Raw genomic sequence first — 9,239 nt, 5'->3', positions numbered from 1 at the left:
CTCAGATCCATAGGCAAGATTCCAGAGGCCCTGGGAGGCTCTGGCCAGAGTGGTCTAGCACAGTTCAAGTCTCTGGTGGAGGAATACTTATGAGGTCCTCCTGGCCTCCAAAGACTGTCTGGGGTGGAAACAGTCTAGTTCTGCCTAAATACAGCCTCGGGCAGAAAATAATATAGAACAAGGAAGAACTGAACTGATAAACCCAAGTGATAAGCATTTACTAGATATCTATCAAAAGAAATATGCATTCTTTAAAGCTTTTATGATTATCAAGGGCAACTTATACATAAGGCACCTTGTTTCTATTCCATTCAGCAAGAATTTATTGCGCATACTAAAAAGTTATGAGGCCAGCACAATGCTAGGTACTGTGGGGACTGCAAAAAATAAGAAAACAGGACAGGAGGTAATAAAACCTGGGTCCTAGGATTAGCTCCATCCCCATGTGCTGTTGGATGAGTCATTTCCCCTCTGGACCTTGGTGTCCTCATCTGGGAAACAGGACTCGGACTACTGTTCTCTTTCAGCTCTGACACTCTGTGAATTTCAAATTAGATGTGATGGCAGATATGACAGCATCCAGAATAGTACTGGGCTTCAAAGTTTAGACTGGGCCTTCATTCCTTTAAGATACTTTAAGGTCCAGTCCTGCCCTTAGGCTTTTTACAATATGCTCAGGAGCCTATTGAGAAGAGAGTTTATTTCAGGGAGAACAACACAGGTGCCCAAGGCACAAAGCAAAGGCTCGTCATTGAGTACTGAGTTATGCAGAGTATAATAAAAACTACTTCCAAGATGCCTGAGTTTGGCCCAGGCCTCCCTGGGCGACGCTGGACAAATCCCTTCCTCTCTCTGGGACTCTCTTTCTTTACCTATAGGATGAGAAGGTTGGGCTGGATTTCCTTTCTTCCAGCTTCAGACAGTTCTGGATGGTCCCACAAGGTGAAGTTGAGAAGGAAAGGTGGATAAACTGTTTCTCCCCCTCTTCTCCCCTTCTCCCTTCTCCTCTGGACTTAGAGCTGAAGAAAACTGGTTCCAGGCCAATATCTAGCATGGAGTCATGCTTGACTGTTGGAGGTGTTTGGAGGAAGAGCAACACACAGGTGCCTGGGCAAGCCATCACCCTTCCGGACTTCCTTTTCTTCATATGTAAAATGTTATGATTGGATGGATGACTTCTGAGGATTTTTTCTAGCTCTGTACGCTAACAATTCTAGAGCTGTAGCTCAAAACAACAACAACAAAACAAACAAACAAAAAAAACCAAGGAGGGCCTGACTAGAGGTGAGGACCTCAGTCATTCCTCACTTCAGAACTTGACACCTTCCATCCCTTCCCAGGCTTCCTAGCTTCTGCCTTCCTGGCCCAGAGATTGGGAGCAGGCCACTGTCTCTATAGTCAGCAATGCCAAGCCTGGAGAAAGCCAGCATCGTGGCTCCTAGAACAAGCTGTGAATTTGTTTAAAAATGAAGACTCTTTTGGGTGCAGCTACCACCATTTAGCATTGTGCCTTAAAAAATACCCACACACACACACACACACACACACACACACACACACACCGGGGTTGCCAAAAAAATGTATACAAGTGGACACTTTGGTCAACGTTGCTCAAGCAGTAGTTCACCGTAATCAGAAGTGTCTGGACGCTGATGGTAACCACTTTGAGTACCTCTTGTAATTGCAAAAGTCAAACATGACTTGTATTCACCTTTTGTTACCTGTACATATTGAGTATTACAATTTTAATAGTTTTCCTTTCTTAGAATGTGTCTACTTTTTGTATATATATGGAGAGAAAGAGAGAGAGCGAGAGAGAGAGAGAGAAGAGAAGAGAAAAGCTGCCAGTCCTCTGGTCTACAGTTCCACACCAACCAAGAGCCTCCCACAGCAGCAAGCTACCTGCTAAAGGACAGCAGGTGACCAGAAAGCCTGGGACAGAGATGGGACCCTAGGACAAGGCTTCTTAGCCCAACTCTCCCAAGGATATGGAGTGGCCCACATGGAGCTTTCTTATCCCTCTAGCAGCAAGTAGAACAAGAGGTCCAGGGGGATGACTGAAAAGGAAGCCTGTCCTCTCCCCCACCTCCCTGCTGAGACATGGAACTGAGGCCCAGGATTTCCTGGACTGAACGAGGTTCCTGCCTGCCTGCTGAGGAGTCAAGGCCACATGAACACAACAGTGCAAGGACAGCTATGGCCAGTCACGTCCCACATGTCTGCAGTTTCCTCCAGAGTGTCTTCTTTGAGCAGAGCATGCATGTTGGGGAGGGGACCGAGGGTGCAAATGTGCTGCCCTCTGGGAGCTTATGATCCTGTGGAAACAACAGAACCCCAAGAAGCAGAGTGAAGCAGTAGGGGAGGAAGGACCCTGGGAGACACAGGCCAGCTCTGCCTATAGAAGCTCAGGCAAAGCATTTGCTCTTTCTGAGTCTAAGTTTCCCCTCTGTGATTGGAGGTTTGGACTGTGTAATTCTAGAAGGCCCTCTTGGCCCTAAAGTCATGGGCGAATAGAGAACAAGATGCAGTGTACTTACGTGGTACGTGAAAGGGCATGGACTATAGCCACACAAAAACTGGCACAACTGCCTTCCCTCCAGCAAGTAGTCTTCAGTTGACATACATTTTACTCCCCTTTCTTCATAAACATGTATTGAGCAACTTCCTTTTGAAAGGCGCTGTCATATATATTATGATTCTCACAACTTTATAAAGTAGATATTATGTTCTCCATCTTATAGATAAGGAGATGGAGGACCAGGAAGGTTAAGCAACCCATAATTGGTAGGGCCAGGGCAGAAGCCAGGCTCTTCGAATGCAACACCAGATTACCTCTCCATAGGTTTGAGGGGTCCTCCCAAATAGGCAGAAACAGCCATGTCCTCTTTCTCCTGGGAATTCCTTGAGGAGCCAGGACATCTTGACAGGAAGTCCTCAATTTACGTGTCTGGAAGGTACATTCCATTATCCTTAAGCAGTAGGGTCTCTGGGACATCCATGAGGGACACATCCTGCCCAGCAGACAGAGAAGCAGAAAACAGACTTTACCTGCACCATTTCATTTCATCATCCTAACCCTACAAGGTGCATGTTATTATTATTATTATCCCCACTTTTAAGATGAAGGGCCTGAGGCTCAGGAGAATTAAGGAATTTGCCAAAAGCCAGAAACCTAGCAAGTAAAGATGCAAGGATCTGACCCCAGGTAATGGGAGCCCAGAGACTGCTCAGTTTAATCACTGGATCCCACCCCAATGAGAGGGTATAGACCTTGACCTGGACTGAGGCTCAACCACTTACCAGCTGTGAATTTAGAAATTTACTTACTCTCTTAGAATCTGTTTCATCGCCTGTAAAAATGGACAGTGACATCTTCCTCACTGGGTTGCTGGGGCATGACATGGTGTACCTGTGTGAAGGGCTAGCACAGGCATGGCAAAGGATAAGCCCCACCCTCACCTCCGGCGTTGGTGTTACCACTCCCTGGTTCTGGACCAGCTGAAATGCTATTGGCCATTTCCAGTCCAAGCAAGGTACCTTCCACACTGGAAATGACCTCTGCCCTCACCCTCTCTCACATTGCTGTTTCCAGCTCCTGGGCTTTGACTAAGCTCCAAATTTCCCTGGGGGTGGGGGAGGGGAGGTTGCAAGCCCAGATGTCCATCCCTAAGTCTGTTTCCCTGCCCCAAGAGTCCTACAGGAATAAGGACTCCAGACTAGAGTTGCCATAATTAGCAAATAAAAATACAGGACACCCAGTTAAATTTGAATTTCAGATAAACATGGAATAATGTTATACAGTACTTATGTTAAGAGTTAATGACAGGCCGGCTGTGTGGCACGTTGGTTAAGAGTTGGCTAGGGAATGCTGGCTCTGAGCAGCAGGGGGGCGGTTCGGATCCCACATGAGGGCCAATGACGCTGCGCCCTCTACAGCTAAGATGGTGAACAACAGCTTGACCTGGAACTGGGCTGCCGTGAGTCTCCGGTGACAGCATAGGTTGCAGTGAGGCTGCAGTGGTCTGCCATGAACTACCATGAGTGGCTGGCAGCCAGCGAGAGCGGCCGGCAGCCAGTGTGAGCTGCCGTGAGCTGCTGTGAGCGGCTGTCCAGTGGCCGGCGACAGATTGCCTCACTGGGGAAGAGCGCAATGATAATACCAACATGGGCCAGTGAAGCAACGTCCTCCACAACTAGACTGAAGATCAAAAGGACAGCAACTGTCTATTCCCCTTCCCCAATTCCCCAATAAAAAAATCTAAAAAAAAAAAAAAGAATTCATGACTTTTAAGACTTGTTATTTATTTTTATACTTATATTCAAAATTTATTCCTTATCTGAAATTCAAACTTAAATGAGTATCTGTATTTTGTTTGGCATTCCTATCTCCTACCCCAAGACCTGGAGGTCAGGTTAGAGACTGACCTTAATGGCAGACAGCCCAGCAAGTGGCTTTTGTTAAAAGTTTTTAGACAACTTTAAGTATAATTTACATAACATAAAATTTACCCATTTTGAGTGTACAATTCAACATTTTTTAATAAATTTACCAAGTTGTACAACCATCACATAATCCAGTTTTAAAACATTTCATCACCCCAACAAAATACCCATTTACAGATAATTCCTGTTACCACCCCCACAAATGACTTTATTTATTTATTTATTTATTTTAGTTTTTTTTTTTTAATTGGGGTATTGGGGGGAAGGGAACAGTGCTGGGGAATTGGGGGAAAGGGAACAGACAAGTTGCTGTCGTTTTGTTCTTCAGTCTAGTTGTGGAGGACGTTGCTTCACTGGCCCAAGTTGGCACCATCATCGCGCTCTTGCCGGGCGAGGCAGATCAGTCGCCAGTTTCTGGATGGCCGCTCACTGCAGCTGCTGGCTGCTCACTGCGGCTGCTGGCCGCTCACGCTGGCTGCTGTCTACACACGGTAGCCCATGGCAACCCACTGCCACAGGGGCTGCAGCCTACGCCGTCGCCGGCGACTCATGGCAACCCAGCTCCAGGTTGAGCTGTTGTTCAGCATCTTAGCTGTGGAGGGCAGTGTCACTGGCCCTCATATGTGGGATCCGAACCGGGGCCCTCTGGCATCCCAAACCAGTTCTTAATCATCGTGCCACTCGGCCGGCCCATGACTTTATTTTTTTAAAGATTTTATTGGGAAATTGGGGGACGGAACAGCTTTGGGGAATCAGGGAAGGGGAACAGACAAGTTGCTGTCCTTTTGTTCTTCAGTCTAGTAGTGGAGGACATCGCTTTACTGGCCCATGTTGGTATTGTGATTATTGCGCTCTTCCTGGCTGAGGCAGATGGGTTTCCGGCCATTGGATAGCCACTCACTGCGGCTCACAGTGACTCAAGGCAGCTCACGTCAGCTTCCGGTGGCTCACAGTAGCTTATGGCAGCCCACTGCAGCCCCACAGCAGCCTACACAGTTGCCGGCGACTCACGGCAGCCCAGCTCCAGGTCAAGCTGTTGTTCACCATCTTAGCTGTAGAGGGTGCAGCGTCACTGGCCCATGTGGGGTCCAAACCGGTGGCTCTGCTGCTCAGAGCTTGCGCTCCCAAGCCAACTCTTAACGAATGAGCCATTCGGCCGGCCCCACAAATGGCTTTTAAAACATTTAACAAATTAATTGCTTTTTCTGCTATAAAAAGTCAAACTCTTTTTTTAATTAAAATTTATTGGGGTGACAATGGTCAACAAAACTACATAGGTTTCAAGTGTACAATTCTATAATACATCAACTATTGGGTTGTCGGAAAATTCATGACACATGTTTGCAACAGATGGCACTAGTTCATTTTTGGAAGTACTAGAGACATTAGCATCTATGTTATTGCTATGTATGTCATTTGATAGCTGACAGTTCTAGCTTCATTCTAAAAAAAATTGAGCAATTTGGTTAAGTTTTGGAGATTTTACAAGTTGAAGATGGAAGACCAAACTGTGCATTTTTGCCATACTTTACTGTTTTACTTCCATAAAGGGAAGAATGTGCGTCAAGCTTGTGAAAACTTGCATAAAGTTTACGGTGATAATGCTCTACACGAACGTCAGTGCCAACCATGGTTCACGAAATTCCAAGCTGGTGATTTTTTTCAACCACATTTCTCAGTCAGGGAGGCCCACCGAGGTTGATGACGACAAAATAAAGGCATTGATCGAGTCAAACCCACATTATATGATACAAGAGATTGCAGAAACATTGAACATCCATCATTCAAGGGTTCATGACCACCTGAAGAAGCTGGAATACGTAAGCAAGCTCGATATTTGGGTTCCGCATGAACTCAAAGAAGTTCATTTGACGGTGCATATAAATATCTGTGATATGCTCATTAAATGTGAGGAAAACGATCCTTTTTTGAAGCAACTGATAACTGGTGATGAGAAGTGGATTGTTTACAACAATGTGGTGCGCAAAAGGTCTTTGTCCTGACGTGATGATTCGCCTCAAATGACATTGAAAGCAGACATTCATCAGAGGGAGGTTATGCTCTCAGTGTGGTGGGATTTTAAAGGTGTTGTGTTTTTCGAGCTCCTACCAAGGAACCAAACAGTTGATTCGAATGTGTACTGTCGGCAATTTGACAGTTTGAACGAATCTATCATCCAGAAACGTCCAGAGCCTGTTAATTGTAAAGGAGTTGTGTTCCATCGCAACAACGCGAGACGACACACAAGTTTGATCACCCATCAAAAATTATTGGAGCTTGGATGGGATGTGTTGCCATACCCACCATACTCGCCTGACCTTGCGTCATCAGACCTCCACTTGTTTTGCTCTCTTTAAAACTCCTGGGCCGGCTGAGTGGCGCGATGGTTAAGAACTGGCTTGGGATGCCAGAGGGCCCCAGTTCAGATCCCACATATGAGGGCCAGTGACACTGCCCTCCACAGCTAAGCTGCTGAACAACAGCTCAACCTGGAGCTGGGCTGCTGTGAGTCGCCGGGATGGCGTAGGCTGCAGCCCCAGCTGCAGTGGGTTGCCATGGCTACCGTGTGTAGCCAGCAGCCAGCGTGAGCGGCCAGCAGCCACCGTGATCGGCCATCCAGAAGCTGGCGACTGATCTGCCTCGCCCAGGAAGAGCGCAGTGATGGTGCCAACTTGGGCCAGTGAAGCAACGTCCTCCACAACTAGACTGAAGAACAAAAGGACAGCAACTTGTCTGTTCCCCTTCCCCCAATTCCCTAGCACTGTTCCCATCCCCCCATTCCCCAATAAAAATCTTTAAAAAAAAACACAAAAAAACAAAAAAACTCCTTGCGTGGTATAACATTCAATTCAGATGAGGCTGTAAATCAGCACCTTGTTCAGTTTTTCGCAAATAAAGACAGGTCCTTTTATGAACAAGGAATTATGAAGCTCACTGAAAGATGGCAAAAGGTTATCGAACAAAATGGGCAATATATCACTGATTGATCTTTGTTCTTTGTATAAATAAATGACCTTTGAAAAACATAGACAAAATACATCATGACTTTTCCAACAACCCTGTATATGTTACATTATGTGTCACCCAGAGTCAGTTCTCCTTCCATCACCATATTAAAAATTCACAAGCTCTTAATGTAGAACTGTTAGGGGGAAAAAAATCAGAGAAGTACAAAGTAAATAAAATCACTCCTAAATCCATAATCCAAGGAGATTATTAATAATTGAATAAATACTTTTCTAATCTTTTTTCCATGCTCATATTTTTTCAAGAAAAAACTGTACACAATATCTTACAATCTAATTTTTCACAAAAATGTTCCCATGGTATCAAATCTTCCACATCATTTTCAGGGGTTGCGTAGTCTGCCATTGTGCTGTTCTACCACAGTTTCTTTATTTAATTCCCTTTTGATGGACATTTGGATTGTTTCCTATTTTTCACCTTTTTAAATAATGTTGTGATGCACATTCTTGCAGCTAAACCTTTGCACACATCAATTATTTTCTTACAAGTGGAGCTGTTTTGTCAAAGGGTCCACACATTTTTATGGGTTTTGATAATATTTTCTGACCCAGTAAGGGACACCACCATGGGACCAAGTTGTCCAAGTCAAAATGCTCAGTTAAGGAGCAATCCAAGAGGAGAAGGCTGATTGATGGAGAGTAGTGGGGTCCAGGTTGCGGAGGACAGGTGAAGGAGTACAGAGGAAAGAAGATACCAGGCTCTGAAGATTGTCAGGTACTGGGGAGACACTGTGTGGGACTTCCCTGGAAAGCAGAGGAATACTCTTTCCCCCCTCCCCATCCCCTCCTCACCACTAGCGATAGGTGCTCCAAGCAGCAGCTTCAGCAACTCCTTTCCTGCTGCCCCCATGTTTGTCTTGGTGCTCCTCCCAGCAAGCTGGTTGCCCTTTGCCAAGATCCAGCCAGCTGCAGCCAGCCCTGAGTCCCGCCCACCCAAGGGCAATGACTGGGTCAGCCTCACTTTCAAACGCAGACCCTGGCACCCCACCAGGGGTCCAGCCTCCCTGCCCCCACCCCCCAGCCTAGAAGAAAGACCAACTTCCGAGAGCCTTGGGCGGTGGGGGTTGGATTTGGGGGCGTCGATCTTGAGATGACGATGACTCACATGCCACCCGAGGGGAGAAAGGGGGTGAGGGGATGAATGGATTGCAAACCAGAGGGAGGGGCTGAGAAGAGGAGCTTTGGTGCTTTGATTCGTCCGCATCAGTTTCTTCCACATCTGCAGTGCGTGGGGTTGAGCGATCCCACTGGGGGGTTGGAAGGGAGGGCTGAGCGGCTGGCTGACGTTTGCTTCCCGCCTGCCGGGTCGGCCCCAGCAGTTCATGAATGACTCACCGCATTGTCAGGCTGATTCACTGCTCGCCTGGGGACTTGGGGGGGGGGGAGGCAGCAGCAGCCCCCTCTTTACGTCTCACACGCGCACACACGTGCATACACGTGCGCGCGCACACACATGCGCGTGGAGCTCTAACGGGCCCATTTATCTGCTGAGGTCAGGATGCCTTAGTTGTATTTTCCTGTTAAGGAGGGGGATGCACACCACTGGTCAATGTAGAACAAGTCTGAGGTTTCTGTGTATAGTCTACCTGTGGCTATTTACATTCAAATTAAATACAATTAAAACTTCATCCCTGGTGTCGGCGGAGTGGCGCGTTAAGAGCTGGCTTGGGACGCCAGAGGACCCCGGTTCGGATCCCACATATGAGGGCCAGTAACACTGCCCTCTACAGCTAAGATGCTGAACAACAGCTCAACCTGGAGCTGGGCTGC

Source organism: Hipposideros armiger, unplaced genomic scaffold (assembly GCF_001890085.2).
Source record: "Hipposideros armiger isolate ML-2016 unplaced genomic scaffold, ASM189008v1 scaffold_447, whole genome shotgun sequence".
Lineage (NCBI taxonomy): Eukaryota > Metazoa > Chordata > Mammalia > Chiroptera > Hipposideridae > Hipposideros > Hipposideros armiger.
This window is presented reverse-complemented; position numbering follows the sequence as displayed.